The sequence below is a fragment of the Rattus norvegicus genome, chromosome 14 (assembly GCF_036323735.1).
Source record: "Rattus norvegicus strain BN/NHsdMcwi chromosome 14, GRCr8, whole genome shotgun sequence".
In the NCBI taxonomy this organism is placed as follows: domain Eukaryota; kingdom Metazoa; phylum Chordata; class Mammalia; order Rodentia; family Muridae; genus Rattus; species Rattus norvegicus.
Genome location: NC_086032.1, coordinates 96,183,233 through 96,200,980, shown reverse-complemented (window position 1 = coordinate 96,200,980; position 17,748 = coordinate 96,183,233). Strand labels below are relative to the sequence as shown.

At 40.3% G+C, this 17,748-nt stretch overlaps 1 pseudogene; it reads left to right on the top strand.

The window, feature by feature from the left end:
- The first annotated feature begins 309 nt into the window (after positions 1-309).
- On the top strand, positions 310-384 carry LOC120096862 (U4 spliceosomal RNA; annotated as a pseudogene).
- Positions 385-17,748: the final 17,364 nt, after the last annotated feature.

The following is a 17,748-nucleotide window of genomic DNA, read 5'->3' as shown; positions in this document are numbered from 1 at the left end:
TGAGATATAATTGCCCACCTAGACATACAAAGCCCTGTACACATCCATCCCTTATGAACATTCATAACAACCTGTAAAGGTACAGAGTGGAATCTTAACATCAGCCTACATATTTCTTGGCAGCTTCCTCCTTTCCATCTCAGTCTTCTCCTCTTCCCTCAAACTTTTCTCCTGCCCGTCCTTCCTTTTCATCCAATGACAGGCCTCGTTCTATCTTGTACCTGCCTTCACCTGTATGACATCATCCTACAATTTGCCTCCACAACAACACAGAAGTTAAAGCCTCTAACTGAAGTAATATGAAATGTTAGCTTTGCGCAGTGGTAGCATTGTAGCCAATGAGGTTTATCCGAGGAGTGATTATTGCTAATTGAAATGTAAGTAGATGTTTGTTAATATCCTCATCTAGATGTATTTCCTGATAGTGTTCCAGTTGTTTCTCTGCCTTATATAGATTTCCATTCTAGCTGAGAAATTGCTTTAGATGACTAAGAGTCTGTTACCAAGGCCAGTGAATAAAGAATTACTGACAGGCATGGAACCTAAGTAAGTACAATGAGAGTTAACCGGGGGACAATATGTCTCAAATATTTGACACAAACACGTGAATTTGGGATTGGAGTTGCCACTTACATTAGCCAGTGTGAGGGAAGAACCCACTCAGACAAAGAGAAATCAAGATTTGGGTCCTATTATACTAAGTTTCTGATCATATGCCTATATCTCCCCTAAAACACTACAGGTACATGGGCCCTTTTGCTAAGGCCAATATAAGTCAATTTTCAATTTCTTTTAACCAAAGGAATTTTCGATTAATACAAAAGACAATCTCACAGACTTTGAGGAAATCCGCATAACATAGCTTGCACCAGTCACACTAAGTAGTTAGGGAAAGTGTCAATCACAGAAGCCAGGGATCACCTCTGAAAGTCTGAGTGAGATACTGCTCTTGGAAGAAGAGTGGACAGAACTTTGAATGATGTTATTGTTGGTGAAGATACACAAGTCCAGAGAGAGCTGGGTAAATAGATTTCTCTACTGTGGTCTGTTGCCTTTTTAAAGTTGGCTTCTCATGCTTCTGCATATAATGGCTGTCTTAGTCATTGTTCTATCGTTCTGAAGAAACACCACGATGATGGCAATTCTTAAGAAAGAAAAGTATTAAACTGGGGCTTACTTATGGTTTCAGAGATTTAGTCCATTGTTGTCGTTGTGGGGAGCTTGACAGAATGGGGGTAGATACGGTGCTGGAGCAACAGCTGAGAGCTGCATCCTGATCCACAGGCAGCAGAAAGAGAGAGACCCTGGGCTTGAAATGGGCTTTTGAAACCTTCAAAGCCTGCCCCCAGTGACACACTTCCTCCAACAAGGTCCCACCTCCTAATCCTTTCAAACAGTGCCACACTATGGTAACCAAGTATTCAAATCTTTAATCCAATGAGGACCATTCTCATTCAAAGCACCACAATGTCATTTTACAGTCTCAACAATTTTTTCTCTGTTCTCATTTGTTCCCATAGAAGCATGAAAATATTTTAGATTCATTAATTTTATGATTTTTTTGCCCCTTCACCCTAAGGCCTGTGCTATTATCCTTTGAACAGTACCTACCTTCTTTCAGGATAGATGCAAGATTTATCTCCTGGTAACCAGGGCACCTGTGGCTCAACCCTCCTGCCCTTTGGGATGAATCTCTCTCTTGTGAGGCAACTGGACATTGAAGCTGTCTATAACCTGTATTAAAGAAAAGAGATTCAGCACAAGAAACAAAGTCCGTAATCTGTGTAGAATATATGTACACAATGTTCACTGTTCACTCATACTGGAGACAAATGAATTTTAAGAATATTTACCTTGTCAAATACTGCATGACTTATCCATCTGGCAGGATTATATTAAGTAATTGTGAGTCTTATTTTAGGAAAAACTATAATGTTATGAAACACCCTCAAGTGAAATCAGACACACAGAACAGTCAGTCCTATAAACCTGTATGAAAAGATAATAGTCAAATAGAAATTCTCAAAGTGAGGGACTATTAATGAGGTTTGCTTCCCTTTTTATGTACCTTTTCAGTTTTCATAATTTTCCCATAGTAAATAAATTCCACTTTTACAACTAGTAGGAAAGTAATACTAAAAATTCACTCCATTTTCACAGGTGGGAAAAAGCTTTCTGTTTTCTGAAGTTGGGTTTTGAGAGAATAGAAACAGGTCAACATGAAATAGTTTGGAAACAATATAAATATGTCAAATCTAGATCATACCTAAGAAAATAAAATAACTTAATAAGTAGGCAACACTAAACAAAGCCTGGTTTGAGCCTCAATATTGCTATCTGAGGAGGGGGTTGCTTATATAAAGAAAGACTTTTTTCCCTTACACTTTATAAATGAAGAATGTTTCCCTTCTGTAGAAGAAGTGATTGACCTCAGTTTTTCCCTTTGAAAGTTCTGCAAATCAGAGTTCTTAGTACTTCTTCCCTCCTCCTTTCTGTGATGCCCACTGTGATTTATTGACCTGGTTACACATCCTCTTCTCTATAATACTGAAGCAAGTGATACAGAGAGTGTTTTCACTCAGTTTCCTTGTTTCTGTGTCTTAAAGACAAATTACACCCATTAGTTTATTGGAGTTTTGTTTAGTTTAATTGTTTACTGAAAGTCTGGTGCACACAATCAATGCACTGCTCATGTCTTTTGAGCAATCCTTATCTGTTGGAAATTTCATTGTAAAAATTTTTGGAAATTTCCATTGTAAAAAGACCTTACCCTACACAGTGTTTTTCTGGTCACATGAGATGGTTGGATGTAGTTGGTTTGATTATGCAATCAAGTGTTCTAAGAGAGCATACATCACGCAAACCTTCACTCTTACATCTCATGCAATGAATTCAGGAAGCATAATGGCAAACCTATTTTTTTCAACTAATAATTTATTTTTAGTTTTCTAAAATGTCCTAAGACTTTCAGGGGAATTCCCATCTATGGAGGTATGAATTTGTAAAACCTGAATCAAAATTGCATTTTAACATATATTTTCCTGAGAAAATATACAGGCATTCACAAATCTATCCACTATTTGAGTAGCTCATCTGCTCTCCTTGACTGGTTACTTACTACAATCGAGCCAGTGAGTTGAACGCTAAGCTTCATTAATACAAGATGACTGGATTGCTTGGTGTTTGAGATCACTGGCTGCTCTTCCAAAGGTCCTCAGTCCAAGTCCCAGTACCCAGAAACAACTTATAACCATCCGTGGCTCCAGTCCTAAGGGATCCAGGGTTACTACATGCAAATGGTACACAGGCATTCATACAGGCAAAACACCCATACACATATACATACAATAAATTAAAAACAAAAGGAAGATGCCAGTTATATTTCCTTCCTCAAGGGTCTTCCAGACAAGTGGGAGGATATGCAAGCTCAAGTCTGCATGCAGTGTTCTGAAGCCTGCAGTGGTCTCAGGCATCTGCCTGGGTTGTAAATGCACTTCGAAAGCTAGATTCCATGTAGAACAGTAAAATAGAGCCTTTCATCACTTGCTCCTCATTGGCCCTTAAGGCAGCTCTTTAGAAGTGTTTAACAGGCAACATTAACTCTACTCAGCTAATGTGAATATTGAGAAGGTGGTGAAATGACCTGAACACATCACACACCCAGAAAGTAAAGTGTCCACATTCAAACCACGTCTCTGAAATAGACCTGCTATTCTTCCCACCAAAGCAAATAAAAAGCCTATTATTTCACTGGAGTTGATGATGCTGGCACAGGACACTCCCTAGAAATGGGTGCTACTTGCAAATACAAATCTTTATTGCCTTCCAGAGACATTAAGTGAGCCTTAAAAAACTGCTTCACCGAAGCACTTTCTTTAGCCCAAACCAGCACAATGCACACAATAAGTGCCTACCTCAAGACAGTGATAATGAGTAGCTGGGGATCCCAACATGCCTTTTTCACATTACTCTGAAACTTTGAGCATGATGTAACGGGCTTATGGGGACTGATGTGGTCATTTTTCTACTCTGTATAACCCTAGTCTTTCACCTATAGCAAGTCTCTTTTTTCTACTATTTGTTATGGTAATTGCTCCTGTAGAGGAAAAAGTAAATTGAGAGAGGGGGTAAGGGAAGGAGGGAGAGGGACAGAGAGACACAGAAAGAGACAGAGACAGAGAGAGACAGAGAGACAGAGACAGAGACAGAGAATAGGGGACATAATCTTGTATGTCCTTGAAAGGGAACTCAATTCTAAAAGGTCAGATGCCCAGAATCCACTCAAGTCTTTAGATAAGGGAATCAGAATGTGATTCTAATAGATGAACCATTTGGCTTCTGGAAGTGATTAAAGCCATATAGATCATTGCCCCAAGTTCCAGACCCATTTCAGCCACTTAAGGACTGAGCATGAAACTGGGTACCTAGGTTTGGACCCTAGTGATGGTGGTATCTTGTCATAGATTACAAAAAAAGAACTGAGAGCAGAGTAGCCAGTGCTCTGAGCAGCAAACAGCGGTTGTCACCACAAACGTGTCTACAAACACACTTTGATGTTTGCGTCACTTGGAAATAACTTTATACCTAAGTCTAGCTTCATCTTGATTATGTCACCTAGAAGTGAGCACACACTTGCCTTGCTCATCTTATATAATAGCCTGTGGTTAATGATGAAAAGCCATAAAACATTGCATACCAGCCTGGTATTATTTATATCCTACAGGACCATAGCTTTCTACCTGACATAGTCAACCATGAGAACGTCGGCTGTATAAACCAAGAAGGAGACACACTTCCCCTAAATATGGCTCTTTACAGTACCAATTAGGGTCCCGGCTCAACAGTGTTGGATCTAAGACTTGCAACAGGCAAAGATGATCATGTGTTTTTAGACAAAGATGAGATTTTTATCTTTAGACTTATCAGGAATCAATTATATGTTGATATTTTATATCTGTCATTTCTCCAAGATGTGAATCAACTTGAAAGAGAGGAAAAAAATGAAAGAACCCCCTTCATTAGCTATAGCCACTAGGAACAGAGAATGCAGCCTGTGATCAGTCCCTTATGCCAGTATTAATCCTACCCCACTGTCTTGGCAAAATGATAAAACACGATCTGCACCCACAGTTAATCTGAAAGGTTAATTTTTGTTGTCCGTGATCTACAAACAAAGAAGATATTTCTTTCTCTGTAGAGGGCCTTTTGCCACAAATGAAACAAAGAAGAAAGCAGCATGTCCTGCGGATTAAGACGAGGTCAGAAGATCGGAAGAACTTGGTGCTGACAGACTTGCTTATTAAAAAGTACGCTCAGTGGACTGACTGAGGCTGATGGCCTGACATGGCAGGCCTGCAGAAGGGCAGCACACAATCAGTGGACTGTACTTCTCTGGGGACAGTGGGGCACCCAAGAGCTTTTTCTAATTTGTCAAAGTTGTATCTAATTCCACAGAACAAAGTTCGCAAAGAGAGATGAGCAGAACCCACAAATTATTTCTCATTCACCAAGCCCTTGATGGAATGATAGGAACAGCACACAGCCAGGGTTTTGTAAAGTAACTTGACCCCTGCCAGTCGGCTTTGGCTAATTCTGCCTTGTGGGTATAACAGTTTCCTTGTTTTTTATTTAATAGGATTATTCTTCAGAATATTAAAAAAGATAGCATCAGCATCTTTCACTGGCCCTATAAAGTATTTCTAGAAATAAGAAAAGAATGGTTCAGGTATTTTGTGTGACTCCTGGTGTGACTTTTGCTCTCTTGCAAATTAAAGGGGGGAAATGCAGTTTTATAAGGAGTGTGCCTGAAGCAGAAAAAGCAAAACACTAAAGTAGAAAAGCAGAGATGTTCAAATTCATGCCGCCTAAATACCTCTTTGCCTCTGTGGGAAATGAGAGTAATTTTCAACTGAACACTTAAATGTTCAAAATCTGAAATTCAAGACTTGGGAAGAGGGATTGCACAGATATGCCGGATCTAGGTAGGAAAAAAGACTTGATCTCTAGAAGAAAATGTGCTGAAGAATCGTCACATGAACTTTTTCGTTGGTAAGGAACGGCTCATCTGAGCAGAAGCAGTGATGAAAATGGAAGAGTTCACAGATCTCTATACCCTCCACTCCCAGAAGCAACAGGGTAATGAGAGTAAGTGCAAGTGGGGTTCCCACAAATTGCTGACATCTTATGTACACTAGAAAAGAGGGTAACTTAGAACTAGCATTGATAACGATCACCACAGGAAGAGGCCCAAAGGACCAAATTCATTCAATGAGACAAACTGCACCTCAGCCTGTTATAGTTTACATAAAAATGCAACTCATACAGGTAGAAACAGTCGTAAGTTGAGTGCTAACTAGTTACCCATTCCTCCTCATCAGATGTTTATATTTCTACACAATCCAGGACTATGGTGTTTAATATATATATATATATATATATATATATATATATATATATATATTCTATATATAAGTGTGTGTGCATGTGTGTGTATGTGTATGTGTGTATGCACACCTTTGTGCACATGCCTGTGTATATTCCCAACTTAATGAATGCAAATATATCTGAATTTTTTTCTGGTAAAAAGTTTATCTGAAGTAAATGAGAAATTATCTCAAAGATTATATGTAAGTCCCATGAAACTATAAAATATTATATTTAGATAGAGATCATAATTATAAGAGTTCAGTTCAAGTTTTGGAACTTAGAAAGCTCTGACCTTAGTCTCTCTTGGCCTCAGTTCTTGTCCTTTAATGAAGTTCATTTGGGATTCTAGAGTTACCATACCAACTATTTGATGCAACAGCTACCATGCAGTAGAAGTCAGTAAGAGGCACTAGCACTGAGATGCTAAGAACTGAGAGATGACATTCCAGGAAGAGTCACGATGTTAAGTGCACAGAAGTTATCAAGGAGGAAGACTGAATGTGATGCCACCAACAAAGGAGAGCCCATGTCGGAGGACCTCAGTGTGCCAACATAGGTTTGTCCACACCAAGCAAAGACAGTAACCATCTGACAACAGTTGTTGCCATGGAGCCCTTGGATGCTCCCTAAAACTCAGCAGGAAGTGGCATCAGGTTGAGAAGGAAGTTAGCATCAGACTACAGTGAGTGAGTTCTTCCTAGTAAATGCAAAAACCCAGAAGGCTTTGCCCTTGAAGAAAGCAATCAGACACCTTTAGTCCCAACCAATCACCACTTGAAACTGGACAGATCCCCCATGAGAAACTACCTCACTTCAGTGGTGAAATGAGTCTGTCCGCCTCTCCAGTTGGAGGGAGCTTCAGCTCTGTGAAGGGCAATGTGAAGCATAGGCTTTGCGTCTCAGGGTAACTTCTGAGACCTTGAATTACAAGGCTTATCTGTTTATTTTGATCCACATTAAAAGCTCAACAAGTGTCCAGAGAGAGGACAGAGGACTCAGACTAGCTTGATGTCAGGCACATGGTAACATTGATGAGTTTGAAGACTCACGTTTGAATAAAGGGTATTTCTAGTTGAGCTAATTGACTACAGATCTACATAGACACAGTGGTTTCAGATACTGCCACTCTTGGCCAACCTTGGTGGAGTTTCCTACTTCTTTTGTGAAATTGTCTTCTAACACAGTCTCTTACTATGAGGTTGTTGATTCGAAGGAATACCTTAATGTTAGGGAAAGAAAAACTTACACCAGGAATATACGCCCAGACAATTCCTACTTAAGTGAAGCCCTCTGCCCATTGCCCATCCTTCCTTAACCAGCAGCCTTCAGATGTCAGGCCATGATTAAAGGGGACCTTTGCCTGTTACATCCCTGAGATGAAGTGTTAAGGAAGTAGCCTGCAATGGTTGTCAGGAAGTTAAGACACACTTTAAAATCTGGCCATAAATGGTTATTCCCTCTGAGACTAGGGCATGATTCCTACAGCAGTTCTTACATAAAATAGAGCTGAAAATAGTATTTCTCACTTTTCAGGGATGAAGTAAGAACTAAGTAAGTTTATTAGGATTTTCTCCTGGTAAAATGTTATGTGCATGGGAGCGGCTGTTCAGTTTGTCTACTTGGGCTTAGATTTATAACTTTTATAACTATTAACTGTGTTGACTAACTAGCAAAGAGATGTCTCTAGCTGATCAGCACACACAACAGCCTCGGACCACACTCCCATAATCCTTTCTCTCATTGCAATGAAACTGCTGGGAACTATAAGACACTCCCATTATGTTTTTTTTTTTAAAGAAAAATAAGTAAAAGAAATATTTGCATAAGTCAATTTTGGCATTCTTATTGGATTTTTGATAAAATAAAGGCTGTTTCAAGATAGGCATGCCAAAATTAGCATAAGATAATTCATAAGAAAAATCAGAGATTGGATTTTTTTAAAATGATGTTGGCGTCTATTCCTCTCCCCTTACTTACAGCTTGAAGAACTCTAAACTATAAAGCATAAATATAATAAAACGGAGAAGTCATTAAAATGCGGTTTTAAAAACATATGTAGAAAAAAGGCCTAAGCTAATGCAGAGTTCTGTGATGTGACATAAAGCAGCACTGAGGTCCCTGACCCAGGGCAAAAAGCATGTTGTAAAGATGCTCCTTTCCCTCCCTCCACACCAAGGTCAAAGGACCAAGACAAGTTGCTTTCATCTTTCAATTCTACAAGGGCATTTTTTGTCACATGAGTCTTTAATGAGTGATTTTGAACCAGATACTCTCCACAAAATGGATTCTAAACCGAAGCACTTGCTACCAATTAGGGGCCCAAATTTAATTACAAAAGGAGATTTGCTGTGTGCAATTAAATTTTAGTAATGTTTGAGTCATCCTTTATCTTAAAGCAACTGGTATTTTCAAAAACTATAAGCTTACACAACACAAATTTTATATGGTGTTACCTTGTTCACTGTAATTAGCTAAATATGGATATAGCTTAGTGGCAAAGTGTTTTTCCAGCATGCTCAAATCCTGGATTCAATTCATAATATCAGGGAAAAGCTTACTAAATTTTACTGACTTTTCCTTGTGAACTAAGAAACTCCCAAGTCTTTGTCTGCATTGGCTTTAACCTTCAACCAAATCTTGATACAGAAGGATTGTTATTCCATTGATTTTGAACATGAAAAGACTGAGATGTATAGAGGTAAAGAATTTTGACCAAGATTCCACAATTAACAATCTATGGAGGACCAGGAATTTGACTTCAACTTGGATGATTCCCCTGACTCCATACCACTATTCAAACCTGCTCCATAAGCTCCTAGACAGACCATAGGATGATGTCCCCTACCCACTCAATATAAAAGCGAGCATCCTAGATGAACAGAGAAGCAAGCTGTCACTGCGCTCATATTCTGTAATTTGCAGGGGAGTTTATTACATGTAATTCTATGAGAGAAAAAAGACCCCCACTTAAGGTTGGATCAGAAGTCCACTGAACATCCAAAATGCTTCCTTTAAAAAGCAAGCCCATAATCTCCCCTTTGATACAAGATTCTCAAGAGAACTGGATCCCTACCACTGCTTAGTGATCCATCCTGCTGTGTGGCTATGCCAAGAACATGGCCAGCAAGTTGTTAGCCTAGCTAGGCCCAGTTTTCCTGTGCTCAGTGCCTTGAATTCCAGCGAAGACCCAGTACATTTTGTTTTTGTTCTTAGTCCTGATTTCTCATCTGAAGACCAAGAACCTAGTATGAACTACAGATAGATTACATTGCTTCAGAATTCTAAAATTGTATAATTCTATAATCCAGTCTCTTTAACTCGGAGGATATTTCACAAATTTCTTTTCTTTCTCACCTTATCAGGATTTTATTTCAGTAAAAGGATTAAACACACAGGCACTGGGTACCACTTACTGCAAATTGTGACGTGTTAGTTAAGCATAAAAGCCCAGTTTAGTCATTTGCAGATAAGTACAGACACATTTCTCTTCTTCATAGTACAGTTACGAATTTCAATTGAGTTCACAGCTGTACAATGCTTCGTCTCTGTGGACTACAAAGAAAGTGCTCAGGGAATAGCTGACATTGGCCTTCTGTCTCTAAATCAACTCATTTTTCTCCATCAAAGTGCTTACTGTAGACATTTTCTAGCCTATTCCTGTAGCTGTGATTTAACTGGACATAGACATTATTCTTAACTCCAAAATGCCACAATCCCAACAAATTGTCTTTGTTCTGCTACGTTAATACCTACTGGGAACTTAAAAAAAAGTGGAGCTTTCTAGAACTTCTTTGGGTTTTAAACTCATTCTCTGTTCCCTATTTACAGAGGAGATTTTAGGATAGTGAGGAAGTCGATTGTATACGTTTGGTTTCAACTTTGGTTTAATATGCATTTATGCAGCCATCTGTTAAGTTAGTATACCAGCATGTAAATTATGCTCATATTTTGTTTTATGCACAATGCTGGGGCCTCATGCCTCCTAGGCAAGTACTCTACTACTGAGCCAGAATCCTTCCTAAACTTAATACTCCTAAAGTATGAGTCAAACCATTACACGTCATCATTGTCTTGAATTAGAGGGAAAATGCTATAAACTGTCGACTGAACAGGAGGCAAGCATAAGTACTGCCTTCGGAACGCCAGAATCATCTTTGCCTTTCTAGTTCTCTTACTCTCTGGCTGTAATTATGCCAAATTCTCTCAGCTCTTCCGAGATACACTCAGAGCATCCCTCTCAGCTGCTTCACGATACTCCTAGTCATGCACACGTATCTTCCTCTCTAGGTATTTCAGGCTGTGAGGATCCCCTAGAAGTTGCTGTGCCTTTATATTCCTAGGAAGATCCACTGTGCGTGACTCAGTCTTCTGTAGTCTCCAGACCTACCTGCACTCCAAATGCAAGTGCAAAAACTTTTCTATGCCTTCTGTTGGCGTTCCTTTGGGTTCACAATGGCCTCTTACATTCTCTAACAACTAAAATTCTTTCTTATTCTTCGAACCCTAGTTCCCCTTCCCATTCCTATCCCATCGCAGCAGGGTTTCATTGCCTACACGACAGATCAAGGAGCGGCCCACAGTGACCTTCATGCCATATATTGGAATGGTCCTTACCAGACTGAAATCTTTGAGTGACACAAAACTGTATCATCATTCTCCCATGCCTTGTACTGACTATGGTAGACCTGGTGACATAGGAGCACTCAGAATCTATGTGTGAAAATGAACTATCTGGGAGTTTTAGGGTCACGTTCAAGAGCAAAGCTATGTGCTATATGTCCTGTTCTTTCTCCCCAAAGTCAGCTTCTAGTTTTACTCCTCAGAGCCCTTAGCTAGTTATGAGTCATTTCACAGAAATGGGGGCTGCTCTGGTCTACAGGGCATGATACTAAGTGCTCAAAATTCAGAGGGCCAGAGGACATTTCCCAGGAGGACAGATGATTTTCTAATTCTTTTTTCTAGTGAAAATAAAAGGTTGTATGAAGTCCTCTGCATCCCTTGCACTACTTCTCTCTCAATTTTATTGGATGAAAATGGTCTCATTTCATTTCAAGAAGGGGTTCCTCTTAGGAAGGTGCCAGGTATACTAACTTTCTGTATTCTTAGGCTATGCTCTGTTTAAAATGCACACTGCACTTCAGTTACACACACATAATCCCTCCTGACCTAGATGGAATGGAATTGTCATAGCAAATTGAGAATACACATTGGGTCCTGAAGGCAAAGCATTTGAATGGTCCACACAGGATCCTCATACATAGGATTTTGGAGAACTCCCCCACCACCCGGCTGCCAAGTCGTGCCTCATTTTAAAAATAAAATAAGCTGTTCTTTCATTTCTTATTACGGTCTAGAAAAGACCAGAACCTGAAGGGGGAGGTTGTAATATTGAGAGACACACGTGGAAATCGCTTTCATGATGGTAATTTCCTGAACTGCTTTCAAAGCCCTTCTTCAGCTTAGAGAGCCTGTGGAGACTTTTTATGATTTTATGCAAAGAAACTGATCAGTTTCCTAAAGTTGTGAAGAAATTAGAAGCCACAGTGGGTCACACAGTTGCTCTCTTCGTACAGATTGGCTAAATTCAACTTCAACTCTACAAACAATATAAAATGGGGCATAGAAGTCACCAAATAAGGGCAGCTGTTTGACCCTTGCAATAATTCACAGGTTCCAGGGGGTCTTGACTCCCCCACTGTGAGGCATTTTGACTCTGGTATTTGAGGTAGTTTTGGTGAAAAACACATAGCTTTCTATCTTCTTATGAAATGGGAGGCAGAAGCACTTGCATTCCCTGTATGTAAGAAGCTTTAAGGGTGAAGAGTCCATGCATGGTGCATAGGAAGACCAATGTAACCTAACAACTGACAAGGCCCTGGCCTGGTACTTCAGCTTGTTCTAGAACTTCCACCATCTGGTAACATGATGTATTTCAATTCTGAGGTCATAAGAAAGGTGTACGTGGAAATACCTTTGAGATTTTTCCCAGTTCTAAGGCTGGGTCTCCTTAACCACAGTTGCCTCCCTGCTGTGGAGAAGAATCACATTTTAGTTGTAGTATCTATAATCCCTTTCTCCTTCTTAGACGTTAGCAGCTGAAGTGAGTCTACTCACAAGGCTTCCCTCTCTAATGGGTGGAAGAAGAGAGCACTGTGTTTTAGATGCTGATATGTCCTTTAGCAGTTAGCATTTCCAAGGCAACGGTCATGAAGTGTCATTGCCAACAGTGGCATGTACATGCACAACTTTCCTGAGCCATCAGAAACTTTTGCCTTTGTTTAGTGTCCATGTATATTCACATGCGTGTGCATATTTTTGCTTATATTTGGAACTGTATTGCTATAGACATTAATACATTAATAGTTTATACTAAAATATTTTCTTCTAACTAAAAGTTTTCTTTTTCCATCTCATTTTTTAAAACTTGGATATTTGCATCGTTCTTTAGAACCTTCACCAGACTCTGCTTAGTGCATCTGTGAGGCATGTGGCTCTAATGACAGATGGTTCCCACCTCTTAGATGATTCTGATTCTGTTGTTTGCTGGGTGGTCTCTCTATTTCTTTCAGGTGGAAATGACAGGATTTGGACTTCCTAATCTGCATTATCTTGCTAGTGCTCTCTATAACCAAAGTAATGTCATCATTTATCTTGTCCCTCCCTATGACCCAATAGAATGTCATCATTACCTTGTTGGCCCTCCTTATGACCCTGGAGAATGTCATTTTCCCTCGTTTTTCAGTTTTTGAGATTGTCTGACTTTGTCACAGGTAATAGCTGCAACACTGTCTTAGGGTTTCGTTGCTGGGAAGAGAAACCATGACCATAACAACTCTTACATAAAGGAGACATTTAATTGGGGCTTAGTCTGAGGTTCATTAGTCAATTGTCATCATGGTGGGGAAGCATGGCATCATTCAAGCAGGCATGGTTCTACATCTGGATCCACATGGAGGAGAAAGTGACAGTGGCCAGGCTTGAGCTTCTGAGACCTCAAATCCTGCCCCCTAGTGACTACATCTTCCAACCCAGCCACAGCTACTCCAGCATGGCCACATCTCCTAATAGTGCCACTTTCTATGAGCCTATGAGGGCCGTTTTTATTTAAACCAACACAGTGTTTCTCAGAAAAGGCAAAAGAACACAAACCAACTATTTTAGGGGCTTCACACAGAAGCCATCATTGGGTACCCAGAAACTTTGTGGGCTACTCTGAATTCTCCATTTAAGCTGACTAGTTAATAAAGAATTTGGTGGTGGCAGCAAGAGAGGTGGCAGAGTAATTGAGAGGGAAACACATGATCAGAATATCTCAGAAAACCTGATAATACAAAGACCAAGGATCAGACCAAGCCTCCAAAGAAGAGACAAAGTCAAGGACCTCAAGCCAGATATAAAGTACACTGACATGGGATCAAGGGGAATGGGACAGCGTGGGAAAGGGTGGGTCCGCTGCTCAACACAAGCTAAGAACTGCAGGGTCAGTGGTCAGGGCTGGCTCGGGAATGAAGGCCACGCATGGCCACAGCATGATAAGTAGCTAAATAAGGTTTCTTGATTCTCTCACAGGGCTGACTTTACGGATGAAATAGTTTGCTGGGTTAATTCTCTAAATTCTCCTTGAATTGAAAGATGCATTTCACCACAAGCTATATCTAGCTTGTATATATTCTTTTGTCCTGGGTGGGGCCACTGACATATCTAGGGCAATCTTCATTAATAGTTTCAAAATTACGAGCAAGCTAGAGGCCTGATTAATTCTGCTACTTTACAGGAAACTCAAACAGAGTTTTGTCTAATGTCTACGCATTCTATTTTGGATAACACGCACAGAGGTGAAGCTGAAGCAGGCATAGCCACAGAGCTTTGCTCAATCAGTAAAGGCACATATATATTATATATAATATGTTTAATATAATATTTTATAATGTACTTTAAATATAATAAATAACATATAAAATATATTGAACATATAATGTATTTGTATTATCATTACAAATATATAATAATAAATAAAATATTCATGAGTACATTTATAAATATAAATATGAAGGAGCCCTGCGCCTCAGGAATCCTTTCTATGCTACAGCACTTTGTCAAATATGACCTCAGCAGAAAAGAGAAGAGGCCTTGATGCTACCACACTTACTGTAAGAGTGCCCTCTTGAACCCACGAGGCTGAAAACAGCCCTCGTCAGGCTTTGTCTGTGCAGAACACAACCTAAGTGGCCTTGCAAAAACGAATGTTACAACCGCCCTGAGATCTAACACTTATTCGCTTAAGCATTTATCATATATCTGCTAGCACGTCTTAGCTTTGGCCTCTAAACACTACTATATGCTGGGAACACTAAACCAGAGCAGCATCTCTATAAATGGTGAGGAGTCTACCACATGTGCAGTCATCCTGACGCAATTGGCCCACATAGCCTAAAAGCTTCATACCACGTTTACTTGAGATTCAAGTTGGGATCCGAATCCTAACAGGCTGCCCACTGCTACATTAACATTTTATAAGAACTCCCCTCTCCCCTGGTGTGTGCGTGTGTGCATGTGTGCGTGTGTGTGTGTGTGTGTGTGTGTGTGTGTGTGTGTGCGCGCGCGCGCGCGCGCGTGTGCATGCTTGCGGGTATGTTTATGCATTTGTGGATTTGGGAGCAATGAAGAGAAATTGAAGCCATAGCTGACAACATGCGAAGCCTTCAGATGTGCCACAGCTGCTGCGGCTGGCATTAATCCCACAACCAAGGAATTCTGGAACAACACATTTTCAAGAAGTCCATTTTCTCGGTGCACGTCAGGGTCTCAGAATGCTCTCTTGGAGAGCAAAGTCAATCCCGGGTCACTATTTCAATGTAGTCTCCTTTCAACTAAATCTTACTTTCAAGAAAATTCCTGCTATGGCTCACTGGTGTTTAACCTATCATATAATATCCGGGTTTACTGTGTTAGAAGAAGCAGAGCTATATTGTGCTTTTCCCACAAGCCTGTGATTGCATTTGACCTAGTAACCTGTATTAGATTAACATTTATTCTACAACGGCACAGCAAGCCCTGTACCTTTGTGAGCTGCAGTTTATAGAGGACACTAACCGTTTTTACAAGTGGAACAGGAAAAGAGAATTGAATCTGAGGGAGTAATTCCGAGCAAGTATGTTGCTGCAGCCGTTAAACTGTTTATACGAGGAGTGGGGGAATTACTTCTGACTGACCCCTCTTTTTATCTGCTTAAGAGACAAAGTGCAGGTCTCTGTAGCCAGGACCATCTCCGCTGAATGCATCTTAAAGCCTATAGGAGCCATAGGGTTCTGCTGTCCACCAATGAGGAGCGGTTTCAAAGGCAAGGCAGCTCAGGGATGCAAAGAAACCAGCAGCTCTTAACAGGGGAGCCTTTGCCTTTGACCGATTTCCAGTCACCCCTTTGCAGATCCCTCTAGGTCAAGAGCAGCAGAAAAGAAACACGAGTTCAAAATGAGAATAGGCTTTTCTATCACTGGTATTTGATGGAATGGCTTCTTGATTTTCATTGGCCACAGCACAGTATGCTGGGGTTTCATTAAAGGATATGTCATGCCTTAATGGAGACTGAAGAATGGCGATGCAAGATCAGATCGGTCATGTATGGGGGAGTGTCTCCTCCCTCCCCCCCCCAAAAAAAATCCATGAGGATATAAAAGCCAGGAAATAAAATTCAGAACTGCCTGCGCATCCAGAAACAGGTCACCTCGCATTACACAGTATCGTACAGTGAAATACAGTTTATTTTTTCGGCAAATACCCAGTTTACCAACGTACCCACCTTCACGACTGAGGAGGGTCCCTACCAAGGAATCAGAAGGGAAGCTGCATCTGAATATGGGTTCATCCAAGAAGGAATAATTGTTTCATGAAATGAAGCAAGCCATAGAGCAACAACAGGAAAATAGTGATATCCTTATACTTGAAAATAACTCCGCGCTGATATTTCCCCTCCCTTGGAAAAAGACGTGACATGGTTCAGTTATTCCAGAATTCCAGGATTTTCACCTTTTTTTTTTACTTAATTTGATTACCATGCTGTGTGTGGAATCCTCAGTGTACATTCCCACTAACCAGCATCATTTTTAAAATAATTTTTTAATTTGAAGATATAGCTGCCCAGTTTGTCCCCACTTGTGGTGAATCAGCTGATGGGGATCGAAGCACTAATTTTACCTGGTCTCGTAAAGGATGCTAATAAATACTCCCAGCAGAGGAGCATAGTTCTAGGAGCAATTTAAAAGTCTATTAAGGAAGTTTCAACTAAAGCTTAAGTACAGCTCCTTAAACTGAGCAGCGCAGTGGAGGCTGGCCTAGCTCTATTTAGGAAACGGCTCAATTAAAAGCTGATGAAACATTTACTTATACACCGCAATCCATAGCTACAGTGCTGCATCTGTCAATATCCTTGGTAACTTGGCCCGGAAGCTGCCAACCATCCGTGTTTCTTTTCTCATTGTTCGAGGAGGGAATGAGGTCTTGAGAGGTGCAAATTTAGCTTATAAATCTATAACTAAGCTGTTGCATTCATCCCTTTGACCTCCAAACAGGTCTTTCTGAGGCAGGTATATCCAAGTGATATTCTTTTTTTTTTATTAACTTGAGTATTTCTTATTTACATTTCGAATGTTATTCCCTTTCTGTAAGGACCACAACTAGCTTCTAGAATCTGACGTCTACATCCAGAAATAGTTGGAGGGTTTTTTTGTTGTCGATCTCGTTGTTTTTCTTTTGTTCAAGGGCAAAGATAGGGCAGAAGACTTCAAGGAAGAACAGAGAAATACACAGAGTCCCTGGGATTTGTAAATATATATATCTCAGCCAGTGAGTTCTAAGACCAGACTCAGAATGAAATCTGCTCTCAGGATTCTATCTACAAACAGGCCTGGACACAGGGGCAAAACTGTTCAGCTAAGGCAATGCTTGCCAACAGAATGATCCCTGGGACACAATGTTTGTCCAAAGCTTCTGGTTTTAAGCCCCTTTACATAATACTGGATAGGGGCAGGGATTCTGCAGACACCATGCAGACACATATATAAATATGTAAAGAATATAATGTGATCCTCATCCATCCATCACCTTACAGCCGCATTTTCCACATGAGCCTTTTTCTCCTCTTGAACTGGTCAGAGAAAGAATATGACAAAGAGGTTGCTTACTAGGGACAGATAGCACCAACGCCAGCAAGCCAACGAAGCTCTCTCATCCAAATTCATCTTACTTTCAGGTTTCTAAGTCCATAAGTACCCTCACTTTTGGAAGGAAAAAAAATGGGAGAAGGCATTGACTGTTGATGACAGA